Raw genomic sequence first — 16,041 nt, 5'->3', positions numbered from 1 at the left:
TTAGGAGTCCATTGAGGACAAACATTGTGACACGAGATTTATATGTTTAAGATAATTGCATTTTACTCCTATTATTTACGTTACTAAAAGTTATTTACGTCAAATACATTTAAAACTAAAAGACAACGCTACGAACCGCCGCCGTAGGCGTCTACAAATTGTCGTAGACATCGCTTGTTAGCTTAAAGTTGCATTCGTAGCTCCGTAGCAAGACCGTAGCGCAGTCTACGGTACTGTCTACATAGCAATATGATATTTTAACTGCAAAAGTTTGAAAAAAATACTTTCTAAAAGGAGTAATTTATAAGGAATAGATAATATAATAATCATTAAGCCGAGGCGGAATTCGAAACCACCTTTTCTTTAAAAAATATTATTACTCCATTCTTTAGAAATTTCTTATTAACGCGTGATTTTAAAAATAAAACTTTATATTATTTTTGACATTATGTACTTTATAGCTGCTCTCCCTCACTTTCTGTGATCTTTATGTTTCGCTGTGATCAACGAAGAAAATTCCCATGACAATAAGATGTTTTACGGTTTACCGCGGTAAAAAGTAGCCTATATCACTCTGTAGAAATGAAATAATTTATTTGCAGGAATTGTGGTTAATACAAGGTTTTACAATATATTACAATAAAGTCCGCACAACTCGCCAGCAAACTGGCATACAAATATTTATGTGTATTTAACTAACTAAAATAAATATATTTTTAGATTAATTTTAACATTTTACATTGCAGTTATTATTATTATCTATCTTTTCTATCTTTAGTGTTTACAAGCAAAGAACTCATTTATATTATAAAAGCAATGAGATTGCAGCCACTTTTTAATTTAATTTTAAACAATTGCATGGGCAATTCCTTAAATGCCATTGGGATTTTGTTATATATCTTCGCACTCATAACATGGCTGTTTTTGCTACATAAAGCAGTGCGACAAATTGGAAGTTGCAATCTGTGAGGATCCCTGGTTGGGTACTGACTATTTTGACAACTTTTAATGTACATATAGGGATGCTGTTTTACAAATATTCCAACCTCCAAGATGTATAAGGAAGTAAGTGTTAAAAGTCCGAGTCGCTTAAATAAGTCTCGACAACTTTCTAAGGGCCCTGCTAATTATCACAACATTCCTTGAAATCTATTTCTTCAACCTTTTCGCGTTTATTATATCAGAACGGAAATCTATACTAATATTATAAAGCTGAGTTTGTTTGTTTGAACACGAATCTCAGATACTACTGGTCCGATTTGAAAAATTCTTTCGGTGTTAGATAGCCCATTTATCGAGGAAGGCTATAGGCTATATATCATTATGCTAGGACCAACAGGAGAGAAGCAATGCGGGTAAAACCGCGGGGCACAGCTAGTACAGAATATAATTACAAAATCTAGCTACCCTTAAAAATATTCTATGAAATATAAATCTATAAAAAATAGAAGGTATTATATCAAACGTAACTAGGATAATATTATTACTATTGTAATTTTCCTTACGGGAGCCGTGACGTCACGGATTAGAGCCAAGTGCAGATTGCTGTAGGACTGACTGTGAAGATGGACAGAGAGGGAATGGAGTCGATATTGTGTGCTATTTTTATTGAATACTAGCGGTCCGCCCCTGCTTCGCCCGTGGTACATGTTTATATTTTCTTTCCATAAGAACCCTCCTCGTACTTCAAGGAATATAATTTAAAAAAGAATTATCGAAAGGTTACCCGTTCACCCGTGATGCCGTGACCAAGGAAAACGGGTTTTATTTTTATATATAAAGATTTTGATGAACCATGGCGTTGTAATAAAAAGTGCATGTGCAAGTGCATGTGTTTTTAAAATATTGCTCTTGTAGCTTGCAGCTTACCTCAGCTGCTTTCCAAGTACAATCCTGGATCTCTTATGTCATTCCTTTCGGGAAATACCTTTTTTGTGTAAAATATAACTAATTATACTTCCACAATATTCCATTAGTGATATCTTTAAAATTTATTGAAAATGAACCCAGAATTGATAACTTTACGACAAGCAAAAACTTTGTTTTACTGCAATTAACAGGTGTAACAACAACTTTCATTAACTTACATTTCTTACAAATTAACACAGGGCATAAAAATATAGCACCAATAAAAACACTACTCCACACCATTCCCTGTTCCCTTCATAGTCCCAAAGGGTCGGTTTAAGTGCTAGAGCGAGATAGTGCATTCTTACACCTGAGTGTGACAGAGACAGACATACAATAAAGATTAGTAGAGGAATCAAATGTCTCTTGTGACGATTGATGGAAGCTAATGAATTGATAGCAAAGAAATGTATTGAACTAGCCTGTTGCTCCGGCTTCGTTTGGGTTTGAAAATATCTTCATCGTTATAATAAATGAAGTTTGTTTGTTTGAACGTGCTAATCTCAGGAACTACTAGTCCGATTTGAAACTCGGTGTTACATAAACCATTTATCGAGGAAGGCTATATAGTATATATCATCAGGCTAAGACCAATAGGAGCGGAGCAATGCGGGTAAAACCGCGGGGCACAGCTAGTTTGCTAAATAATATTACTAGCTGTCTGCCCGCGGCTTCGCCCGCTATATCGACTTAATAAATTATATACTTACCAAAAACATCTTCGAGAATCACTCTACCTATTAAAAGCATCAAGATTTGTTGCGTAATTTTAAAGATCTATGCAATATGCATACAGACAATGACGATGGAAAGCGATTTTGCCGGTTCTTCTCCATAGAATCATAGATACTACTTTCCGAATCGGTGGTAAATGTTAAAAATGTTAGGACGATTCAAAGGTGCGTTTATAAGAAGTCTAATTTATAAATAAACTAGCGGTCCGCCCCGGCTTCGCCCGTGGTACATATGAAAAATAGATGTTGGCCGATTCTCAGACTTACCCGATATGCACAGAAAATTTCATGAGAATCGGTCCACCCGTTTCGGAGGAGTATGCAGACTAACATTGTGACACGAGAATTTTATATATATAAGATAATAAATATTTTCAGGACAAATTTCACACAGGGCACGATCTGATCCCATACTAAGCTTTCGCTTGTGTTATGGAAACCAGATGGCTGATAAACATACATACATTATATAATTTAAAATAAATACTTATATAGATATTCAACACCCGGACACAGAGCAAACATCTATGTTCATCACACAAATATTTGCCCCGGGTGGGAATCGAACCCACGAACTCTGGCTCGGAAGGCAGGGCCACTACCAACCAAGCCAATCGGTCAGTCAAAATGATGAATGAATGAAATTGAATAAATAAATGTTTGGGTTTGTTTTATACTATGTAGCGATAGTTAGGACTGCTGTGCGATGTCAGAGAAAGCGACTACTCTAAATTCTAAAAGGGAAGAAATCGATACACAATTGGTTTCATATTAATATTGTCACGCTCCAAAAGGTTAGGAAGTTATTCCCTCCCCTCATCTTGTTCTGTCTTTGTTCAAAACTTTTTGAAGTTCACCAAAGAAGGTGGAAAAATTGTCAGTGAGGAATCAAAGACTGGAAACCAAATAGGTTAAGTACGATGATGTATGTGTAATTTATAAAGCTGTATAGTTTGTTTGTTTGAACGAGCACATCTCAGGAAACAATGGTATGAATAGATGTTTTTTTGTAGGAAAACAAACATAAGTTTAACTATATAAAGAGCTGGGTATTTTTGATATATATTTGAATGTTTTATTATATTATCCTTAATTTTAATAATATAGTTAAAGATCAAATAGTATCTTTTTGTGTTTTGTCTATAAGTAATGTCTTTGTCATATACCATGCCACTATAAAAAAAACATAAGTTTTTTTTGAACAATATTTATAATTAAAAAACATATATTGATTAAAATAATCAGGTCCAATGTGATCATGCTGTTATTAAAAATGTGAATAAAACAATTACTTATTTACCAAAGCATAATTCTTCATTTTACATAACAAATTTGTTATAATCAAACAAGAAACGATAATCCATATTAATATTATAAATGCGAAAGAAACTCTGTCTGTCTGTTACTCAATCACGCCTAAACTACTGAACCAATTGTCATGAAATTTGGTATGGAGATATTTTGATACCCGAGAAAGGACATAGGCTACTTTTTATCCCGGGAAAATGACGCAATCCCGGAAATCCCACGGAAACGGGAACTATGCGGGTTTTTCTTTGACTGCGCGGGCGATGCCGCGGGTGGAAAGCTAGTCTTTTAATAAATTACCGATAAAATTTAATTCAGGAATATTTCCGTATCTTATCATAGTTTAACGTACGATAAAGATTATTCTGTAACTGTATTTATAAACGTACTAGCTTTCCGCCCGCGGCTTCGCCCGCGTTTTCAAATAAAAACCCGCATAGTTCCCGTTCCCGTGGGATTTCCGGGATAAAACTTATCCTATGTGTTAATTCAAGTTATCATCTATATGTGTGCTAAATTTCATTGTAATCGGTTCAGTACTATTTGCCTGAAAAAGTCACAAACATGCATACACATACACAGACATCCATTCTCAAAAACTTTCACATTCATAATATTATTATATTTTATAATATTAGTAGGACTAGCTTTTCGCCCGCGGATTCGCCCGATTTGTCTAAAACCTAATAAATTATATATGTATGTACTAAGACCTTCCTCGAGAACCACTCTATCTATTATATAATAATAATACAAAAATATAAATAATTTGGAAAATCCAAAAGTGCACGCCTCATAATTTTTTTTAATAAATATTTATTAATTATTATTTTTGTTTATTTAATAACAATTAAACCACATCGAATCAGACCCTGAAAAATGAAAGGGTTCTATTCCTGAGCATACTCAAGCGTAAGAGAAAAAAAAAGACTTGATTAGTAAAGTATTTCGGTCGCTATCGTGTTAACAAGAAAAAGGATCCGCACATACAGACACACGGACGTCCAAGACAGAACTTTTTTAAACTGTTTTTTAACTAGTTTAAATAACAAAAATGACATCAAAAATATCATGACTGTTAAAAATAGTGTTTTTTCTTAATATGTGTGTGTATGTATTATCTTACAAGTCCAATGTATGATACAATAAAGACATTTTAAGTTTGAAAAATCAGATGTTTTGCGCGAAGTGACAGTAGTACCCACCTCAACGCTTCGCTTATGAGGCGTGCAAAAATCCACATCAAAATCCGTTGCGCAGTTTAAAAGATTAAAGCATACAGGGATATAGGTACAGAGAAAGCGACTTTGTTTTATAGTTTATCTAGTGATTAGTAAAAGTTAAAATGAACGACTACATTTTCTGACAAACTTTCACTTATAATACCACAAGAGCTTCAAAATTATCGGGTATTTTCCGATAGGTTCGTTGCCTGTGTTCGTTGCAAACAAATGAAGGAGTCAAGTTTTTAGTCAAGGTTAAAAAATCACGAGCGCGAAGCGCGAGTGATTTTTCCTGAAAAACTTGACGACTTTATTTGTTTGCAGGGAACCTTGAGGGAAATGCCAGATAATTTTGAAGCTCGTGTGGTATTCGGGAGATTATTTTTCCGTCCCAAATGTCGGCCAATAATTTCACAATTGAATTGAACCTGTCAGTTTGACGTCAACGACCAGAGCAAAGAATATACTACTCTCTAACGAGAGCAGAGAAAATTTTCAAAAAATTATCAGTTAATACCATGTAGGTTGTACCACGTGACGTCGATTGGTGCAATTCTATTGGTCGATATTTGGGTCGGAAAAATAATCATATTTATTAGCAGAATACCTTTTTTCAAAAATCTTATATATTTTATCGTCAAAATACCGGTATTTAATTAAAAACCGATACCCCAGAATACACTTAACTATATCAGTATAACGTTGTTTAAAAACGTCGTATGTAATCCAATAGTCAGGAATAGCGTTCACGATTATTAAATAAGAGACGGTTCGTGCCGACACGTGGATTATTGTGTCCATGTTTTGGGAATTTTGGGACAAAGAAAATATTTTGAAGTGAAACTTCTTAAAAAAAATATAATTTCAAGGTCGCGTCAAGGCAAACACGTCATGGAGTAAAGCGACGATTTTTGTATCTTTGAATCTTGCGAATGAAGTTTCACTTCTGACACGTGTGCTCAGCACATACGATCTTTTTTTATGGTCGTAGTTATTTAAAAATTATAATATAATATAGAGATTCTATTCAAAATTCATCTCTTAATAAAATGGTGGGAAGCTCGACTTGATTAGCATAAATCCCGCGAGATATTCACGGCAAAAAGTAGCCTTATATGAGCTGATATAGTTCAGTGAAAGTCATTAAAATTTAGCCGTTTTACACGTAAGACAAAAAGTGAAAAAAGAGCGGTGTGCCGAGCACACGTGTCAGAAGTGAATCTTCTTTGGCAAGATTCAAAGATACTAAAATCGTCACCTTACTCCATGACTTAAAAAAATTTAACTTCTAATAGAAATTACACGCGAGACTGGGTCAAATATTAGTTTGAAATGTACATAATTAGAATGTACTGCGATTCTACACAGCTACCTAATTGATTAACAAATCGCAGCAAGTCAACGACTATTAGGAAAGTGAAGGTAGTTGGGTCAAATATCGTATAAACAACGTCCGAGCCCCTAGGCACGATTCGTACGAATGCGCCACGAGTACCTATATTACTTGCTCTGTGGCCACGAGTCAAAGGAAAGCGGCAATTTATAGAATTCGACAGCTAAGCATGTTTTGACAGGTGACAGTGACAGCTATATTGACAACTATTCATCCACAAAAATATTAAATCAAAAGTTATGTACGTCTAACAATATAATATAGAGATTCTATTTAAAATTCATCTCTTAATAAACTGGTGGAAAGCTCGACTTGATTAGCATAAATCCCACGAGATTTTCACGGCAAAAAGTAGCCTTATATGAGCTGATATAGTTCAGTGAAAGTCATTAAAAATTAGCCGTTCTACACAAAAGTGAAAAAAGAGCGGTGTGCCGAGCACACGTGTCAGAAGTGAATCTTCTTTGGCAAGATTCAAAGATACCAAAATCGTCGCCTTACTCCATGACTTAAAAAAAAATTAACTTCATTAAGGGCTGATTTTTCAATCCTTGGTTAAAACTTATTCATCGAATAACGTATCAAACTACCATTTCAAAAATGTTTTGTAATTGTCCGTATATGACAGTTTACAGGTGACATTTTAATATGTTCGTGTAATACTTGATTGGACAGATAATATTTAACCAAGGATTGAAAAATCAGCCCTAAATGAAAGTTTCTAAACGCATTGACACCGTATCCCTTACACGATCGTTCATTATTATGTATTTTCAACTTTATTCAAAACACGTTTGAGCTCCTTTTGTATTTACATATTTTAAATCGAAATAAAACTGCTTGTATTATTTACCAGTACATATAAATTATTACCAATTCTATATCAAATATAAAGAAAATTTGAGATTGTTAAGAATTCCTTTTCAAGCATAATAGAAATTGTCTGAATATTAATTTAATATATTATAAACTAGCTGCTTACCCGGCTTCGTCTGCGTTGAGCCAGAATAAAAAAAAGGCTATATTCCTTAGAGAACAATTTTAATAGTTTAGAATTTTTGTGATCATAACAGCATACAAACATAGAAAGTTACTTTACCTCTTTATATTATTATAGCCTCTTTATATATTATTAGCATTAGTATAATATGAGTATAGATAAAAAATAAATATATGTTAGGCTGATTTAAAATATTTCATTCACATAATTTTTGTCACAATTCAACATAAAGTGTACCTATTTATTATTTCAAATTATTATAGTCCGGGATACATCGCCCATTTTTGCAAGTGATTACTATCAAGCTAATTTTTCGTGAGTAGCTTTATTTTGATGAGATGCCCAATAATTTCATGTACAAAACTCTCGATTGTGGTAGCTACCAGAGGAAACAAGGATAAAATATTTTGATTTGATGGTTATACTACTACTATAGTTGACCGCCTCCTTGGTACAGTGGTTGACGCGTGAGCGTAGCACCGGGTCCTGGGTTCGATTCCCGGTGGAGACGAAGAAAAAAAATGTCTCGGTCTGGTAGGACACAGAAGGTTGATCACCTACTTGTCCCTAAAGAAAATCGATCAGTGAAACAGATGTATAATGCCACTGCCTCTTACCCCACTGGGGGACATGGGACTTCACACTACTATAGTACTCCATCAAAAACTATTTAACCCAAAAACATATACGCACGAAAACTACTCCCCTAATAATAAATAATAGACTGGATTCCGAACGTGGAATATAACGCGGGACAATGGATCTATATTTATAACGGGGGTGGTAATTGACCTACTGGGGGGGAGATTAGATAGCGCAGATGTGACTAATGTATGGAAAAATATAGGTTTAGTTATGTAGTAAATGATTTTGACAGTCTGTGCTTGAACTAAAGATTTGTCTGTGTAATGGTTAAAATAAATTTTGGCTCAGTGGTCAGAACTCGGACTTCAAATCGATAAGTCCGAGGTTCGAAACCAGGCGGGCATGTAAAATCACCACTGCTCGAACGGTGAACGAAAATTTCGTGAGGGAAACGGCATGTCGAAGAATCAAAAGTTTGGCGATATATGACATCCGCTTGGCCAGCGTGGTGGACTATGGCCTGTACCCTCATAGGAGGCCCGTGTCCCAGCAGTGGGAAGTTTTTTTTTTGCACTGCGTCTCCTTGTCCACGAGGTTGTCTGGAAGAGATCGCTGCCTGAGCGATAAGACCGCCTGTTGTGCTCTTTTATTAATGATTGTATTGTGTCATTACTTGTACTTCTCTCTGTGGTGCACAATAAAGTATTTTTGTTGTTGTTGTTGTTGTTGTTGTTGGGAACTCAAATGGGCTGATGATGATGATAATGATGAATGTTTAAAGTATAGCTACTTAAAAACTCACTTTAAGCAAATGAAAATTGCATAGGAATTGAATGGAAAAGCTAGCATTATTTTTAAGTTTGATTATCCTAAGAGCTCTTAATTATTATATAGTAGTTAGTTATAGTTAATATCTCAAATGGTTGTATGATAGACATTCTTGGTTTTTTTTAATAGGTAGAGTGATTCAAGTTGAAGGTTTTAGTATATAATTTATTATGTTTTAGACAAAGCGGGCGAAGCCGCGGGCGGAAATCTAGTTTACTATAAACTATAAATTCAATTTATTCAACAAGAACATATTGTTCAGTTCTATAAATAAGTTATTCTTTGACCCGCTAAGGAGTAAAAGACAGGATAATACGAGGCACGTCTCGTAACTCGGCTTACATGGTGATGCTGTTTATAATATATTAATATTAATGAATATTTTATTAAAAATCTTTTCAGTTTTAAATAGCTTTTCACCCGCAGATGCAAAAAATTGTAAACAGCTTTTCAATTGAAAAAATATATTCTCATTAGACTGAGATGCTTGTCCACGATAAGAAATGCCTATATCATCTTATATATAAAATTCTCGTGTCACAATGTTAGTCTGCATACTCCTCCGAAACGGGTAGACCGATTCTCATGAAATTTTCTGTGCATATCGGGTAAGTCTGAGAATCGGCCAACATCTATTTTTCATATGTACCACGGGCGAAGCCCGGGCGGACCGCTAGTCATTCTCTAAATATCTCTAGATGCAAAAAAGTCGTACAATAAAAAAATCTATACGATGTAAATAATTTAAAATAAACAATTTCATGTTTATAATATTAGTAAGGATTTAAAAACTTTATATTTTAAACTTTCTCATTGAACACCTGACCTAATTTAAATGGCTTGATGACCTGATTTAATATGGGATACCGTATAAAGTATAAGTTCAGCAAATAATAAATACCTATATAGTTTAATGTAGTTTTGTTTTATAGTGAGAGAAATATCCATACTAATATTATAAATGCGAAAGTAACTCTGTCTGTTACTCAATCACGCCTAAATTACTGAACCAATTTGCGTGAAATTTGGTATGGAGATATTTTGATACCCGAGAAAGGACATAGGCTACCTTTTATTGCGAAATATGTACCACGGGCGAAGCCGGGGCGGACCGCTAGTTTTAAATATGTACAATGTATGTGATAGATTATTATACGGTATTTCATTTTAGCTGATGTAAATGACTTATACTCCATTATGACAGTACCCATATTTATTACTTAAGTCATAAATGTATAAGTTTTTTTTTTTTTTTTTATAGCATTGGAAGGCAAACGAGCAGACGCAATGGCCGATGTTGATGGCAAAGTGCGTCGCCCATAGACGTCCATAACATACGTTATGGGTGTTGCCTACCATAGAGGGGAATGGGATGGGATAAAAACGGTCTTAAGGAGAAAGGTGGAGCTAACCGTGAATTAGGTAGCGGTGTGCTTTTGGCCTTTAAGAAACACATATGCTTTTTTCTTGAAATAACTCAAGTTGTAGTTCCTCGGAAAGACAGTCGATGGCAGATTATTCCAGATCTTACATGTCCGTGGAAGAAAGCTACGGTTGAAACGCACCGTTGTGCTGCGCCAACCATCCAGGTGGTGAGGATGGTATAGGTTTTTGTGGCGGGCTGTGCGATGATGGAATTGAGCTGCTGGAATAAGCTCAAACAGCTCTTCAGAACACTCCCCGTGATACAATCGGTAAAATATGGAAAGACACCCTAAGTCCCTTCTTAACGATAGAGGGTCAAGCTTTACGGTCAATCTGTGGTCGTTGATGATTCGAGCCGCTCGACGTTGGATGCGGTCAAGTGGAAGAAGTTGGTAGTTCGGGGCTCCAGCCCATAGATGAGAGCAATACTCCAAGTGGGGTCGCACCTGTGCTTTATATAGCAGCAGAAGGTGATTTGGCTCGAAGTATTGCCTCGATCCATTGAGCACACCCAACTTTTTAGAAGCCAGTTTAGCTTTTTCTTCCAAATGACCGCGAAATTGGACGTCTCTCGAAATATCAACGCCAAGGATTCCGATGTAGGGTGAAATGCTTAGGGTAGTGCCCTGAAAGCGGGGTGCATTGCCAAAGGAAGACTTTTTTGCCGAGAACACGCAGACCTGTGTCTTCTTGGGGTTGAATTCCACGAGGTTTAGTCTACCCCATTCTGAGACTTGTTCCAAGGAGGTCTCAATAGAAGAGACAAGGCTCGTTCGACACTCATCTATAGTCTCCTTAGAGGATTTTGCATGGCCGGAATAACTGGCATCTCCAGTGCTGTCATCCGCATAGCAATGTATGTTGCTGGTTTGCAACATATCATTGATATGCAGGAGGAACAGCGTTGGAGATAGCACGCAGCCTTGGGGCACACCAGCATTTATCGGCAGAAGTGTGGAGCATGAACCGTCGACAGCGACCTTGATGCTCCTGCCATTGAGAAAGCTAGCGACCCAATCGCACAATCCCCCAGGTAGTCCGTAAGATGGAAGTTTGGAGATAAGTGCCTTGTGCCAAACCCGATCGAAGGCCTTGGCGATGTCCAAACTTATAGCCAACGCTTCCCCCTTACTCTCAACTGCTTCCGCCCATTTGTGGGTTAAATAGATGAGAAGGTCTCCAGCAGAACGACCGTGACGAAAGCCATACTGGCGATCGTTTAGTAGCTGGTTTTCTTCTAAGTAACCCAGGAGCTGGCAGTTAATAATGCTTTCCATTATTTTGGAGAGTATGGAGGTTATGGCGATAGGTCTATAGTTTACTGGATCAGTGCTATCGCCTTTTTTTGGGATCGGGTGCACCAAGGCAGTCTTCCACGAATTCGGAAAGATACGCGTTGAGTATGAGAGCCGAAACAGGCGCGTCAGAATCGGTGTAAGTTCGGGAGCGCACGTTTTCAGTACAGATGGTGAAATGCCATCAAGCCCACTCGATTTAGAAGTGTCCAAAGAGAGGAGCGCTTTTCGTACAGCTCTTTGCGTGAACCGGATTTCCGGCATCGAGAAATTGCACTTTGGGATGGAAGGCGGTGAGGCGTCTTTGTCGTCCAAGTTAGAATTCGCTGCAAAGATAGAGCCCAAGAGGTCAGCCTTATCTTTAGCAGAGTGAGCCAAAGTGTCATCTTCTCTGCGCAAAGGTGGATATGAGGATCGACTAAAGTTGTTTTGAATAGCTTTAGCAAGCGACCAAAAAGCCCGGGTTCCCGATGGAAGTTTGGCAAGTTTTCGCCCAAGTCTATTTATATAACTAGCCTTCGCCATGGCAATTTCTTTTTTGTAGGCCCTGGAGGCGGAGTTGTACTTTTTTTTAAGTGCTCTAGTGTTGGGATCAGATAACGACTGCGCATTAGCCCAAGCTTGGAATTGCTCCTGTTTGCGGTGAGATGCCTTGGTGCAGGAGCGATTAAACCAGGGCTTAGTTTTGCCACCGACGGGAACTACAGAGGATGGAATAAAAAGTTCCATACCCTGCAGGACCACATCGGCAACAGAGTTGGCGCAGTCGTTCGGATCATCCGTCGAAAAGCAAACTCGGCCCCATGGGTAAGATGCGAAGAATGTACGCATCCCATCCCAGTCGGCTGATTTATAATGCCAAACTCGGCGGCAGGCAGCCTGTGCTTGCCGTTGGACGTGACTGACAGGGACTACACTGCGGATCAGACAGTGGTCTGACGATCCCAACGGTGCCTCAACGGATACCTTATAGTCACCAGGGTGTGTGGTCAGGAGCAAGTCCAGTAAAGAGGGGCTATGTTCGTCAATGTCAGGTATACGTGTAGGTGCGGTGACCAGTTGTGTGAGACCATATGACAATGCGAAGTTATAAGTTGTCCTCCCTGCGTGGTCGGTTACCCGAGACCCAAGCCAGTCGGAGTGGTGAGCGTTAAAATCGCCCAACACAATTAGCTCACTAGATGGGAATTGCTGCATCAGTCTGTCGGACGTCGTCTGAACATGTTCGAATAGTTGTTCCGTGGCGGTGTTTCCGCTATGGGACCTGTAGAGGCAAGCATATATACGGGAGCGATCCCTAAATTCAATATGTAACCAGATAATGGACAGACCCTTAGCTTCATATGTGCAGAGACGTCGGCAGCAAATGTCATTCCTAATATACACGCAGACACCAGCGCGTGGGACGAAAGCATGTTCAAGTTTGTAGCTTGGATACGTAAGATAGGCCATGTCTGGAGGAGAGGAAATCTGAGTTTCTGTCAGAAAAAGCAATGCCGGCTTAGCTGTTTCAAGGTGATGATGAACAGCATTTAAGTTGCTGTGGAGACCTCGGATATTGCAAAAGTCCACGGAGAGCATAGAGCATGAAGATGTTTTGCGTCTATTGTTTTTACCCCTAGATGTAAGAGAATGCGGATTTATGCCCGCCCCAGAGTACGACGGGCTGCCACAGCGCGGACGCTGTGGGAGGGATTCTCCTGCACCGCTTGTGCCGGTACCCTCCTGGGGTAAACAACCTGATAAAGCCGCTTGCATGTTGTGATAAAAGAAATATTGGAAGGATAAAGGGATTTGGAAGGAGTTAGGGAGAAGGGGCGAGGATGGGAGGGAATGAGGATAGGGAAGGAGAGGATGGGAAGGGGATGGGAAGGGATGTGGGCCTCCGGACCCCTCACTCACCGTACGGAACGCGACAGTAAACTGTCACTATGGCGCCGATATTCTGTGAGGGTGTGGTACCTTCCCCGGTGCGAGCGTGGCCCAATTCGTGCCGAAGCATGCTCGACTCCCACTGTAAAAGTTAGTTACATATTGAAAGTCATAAAATTGTCGATTTAATTTTTGTTGTAGATTTAATTACCTTTTTATAGACTTACATATTATTTTATCTATAATAGTCTATACATACAATAAATAAAGAAAAATGCATTGAAATTGATATTTTTGTTTTTATGGCATTCAAATTTCAAATGGTATATAAATATTTTTATTTTTTTTTACTCTAGATAGGGAAGCGCTTGACCACAATCTCGCCTGATGGAAAGCTAAGATGCGGTCTAAGATGGTACGCGCTTCCCTAGTAGGTACCGGTTCACTCTTTGCTTGAAGACTCCCATATTGTACTCGTCGCGGAACGGGGAATAAATTTATAAAGAATAGAAAAAATTCGATCACAAAATGCATTACTAGATTTTTTTACAACTCACCAAAAAAATAAGCATACAACTCTCAAGGTTCATGTTATATTTTATTATTAACTAGCAATGCCCTGCGGTTTCACCCGCATAGATAGCGATATCTTTACAGTGAAAAGTCTACTATAGGTCGGACATGAAAATCACCTTTACCCCGTCCCGCACTACGGCCTTTTTTTTTTTGTTTTAGTGGGGAAATCTTTCATAGATACCCACGGCCTCCAGGGGAGGGGCCGTGGGTTATGTCGGATTCCTACCGACCAAAACCCCACTGTGTTCCGTCAAGACGCATATCGGTAGAATTCCTCCGTGACCCCCGCACTACGGCCTGCTCGAACAGTATACCTACTATTTTCTGTAGATTGACACTTTTAAATTCGTTATATCTTTTGAATGGAATATCCAATTCTTTTCATTTAAAAAGTATTTTGCTGGTATTGAAACAGTCTATAATAAAACATCATTTAATGGGATAAGGATTAATATATGTGTATGGATAACATGGTTTGATTACTGTCGACACTTCTATTTACTTTGAAAACGTAAAAAAGTTGTTGTAGTAACATAACTACTGAAGATGGACATATGGTATCGCGGACTTTCTTGTAGATATTGATCCATTCTATAATACTGTAGAACATTTTTTTGTTCTATCTTCAATAGATTCCGCAGCGCACGCGATGACAGAAGTTTTATTGAGGATTTTTTTACACCTTGGGTTACATTATTGCATTTTTGGTAAGGATATCTAATTTTTTTGAAAATGCAATATAGCCTATGTTGCTCAGTAAAGATGCAGCTTTCTAATGGTGAAAGAATTTTTGAAATCGGTCCAGTAGTTTTTGCGTGAAAACCATACATACATACATACATACTTACATACATACTTACAAACTTTTCCTCTTTATAATATTAGTATAGATTAAAAATTATTTATTTTTTTATTTTATTTATTATTATAAAATAAACAATTTTAGCGGCATGTAACCCCTGCACATACATTCAACAGGCTGCCTATGACATGAAGAGAGGGGGGGCTGTGGAAATCGAAATTCATCCCATTCCAACATTTCTGACCCGTTTTATTAAAATATTACGATTGCACGTGACTCCGCTTGATGTAATGGGTATTTGAGAATATTGATAAACTAATATATTACCCCGACTTCGTCTAAAACGAACGGGAATAAAATAAATATAGCCAATAGTTTTGTGTTTGATTTTACGCGAGTATTATACATTTAGAAATTTAAAAATTTAACGGATTTTAAACGCGGTTTAATTAAATTTCTGACGAAAATTTTACAGTATTTAATTCCTAAAAATATAGCCAATTCTCGGTAGAGATGTAGCTTGCTATTATTGTAATAGAATTTTTATAATCGAGTATTTTTTAATAAATATATTTTTAAAATTAAGGATTTAGATTATAAAAAAACAAAGTGTGTTTATTACATACCAAACGGGGTTCTGTATGAAGATTATATTTTTTTATAAAATTTCTTATAGTTTCAAGGGAAAGAGAACTGAAGAAATATTAGGAAACTATCGGTCCGCCCCGGCTTCGCCCGTGGTACCTACATGTTTACGTTTTTTTCATAAGAACCATGCTCGTACTTCAAGGAATAGATCCCGCAGCGCACGTGATGACAGAATTTTTATTAAGGAATTTTATACACCTTGGGTTACATCATTGCATTTTTGGTAAGGATTGCATTTTTCAAATCGGACCAGTAGTTCCTGAGATTAGCGCGTTCAAACAAACAAACTCAGTTTTATAATATTAAATCTTATATATAAAATTCTCGTGTCACAATGTTAGTCTGCATACTCCTCCGAAACGGGTGGACCGATTCTCATGAAATTTTCTGTGCATATCGGGTAAGTCTGAGAATCGGCCAACATCTATTTTTCATATGTACCAC

Source organism: Colias philodice, chromosome 29 (assembly GCF_061535455.1).
Source record: "Colias philodice isolate Cphi_HAF_F1 chromosome 29, ilColPhil1 Martin Lab GWU primary, whole genome shotgun sequence".
Classification (NCBI taxonomy): Eukaryota; Metazoa; Arthropoda; class Insecta; order Lepidoptera; family Pieridae; genus Colias; species Colias philodice.
Note: the sequence above shows the minus strand (reverse complement) of the source record.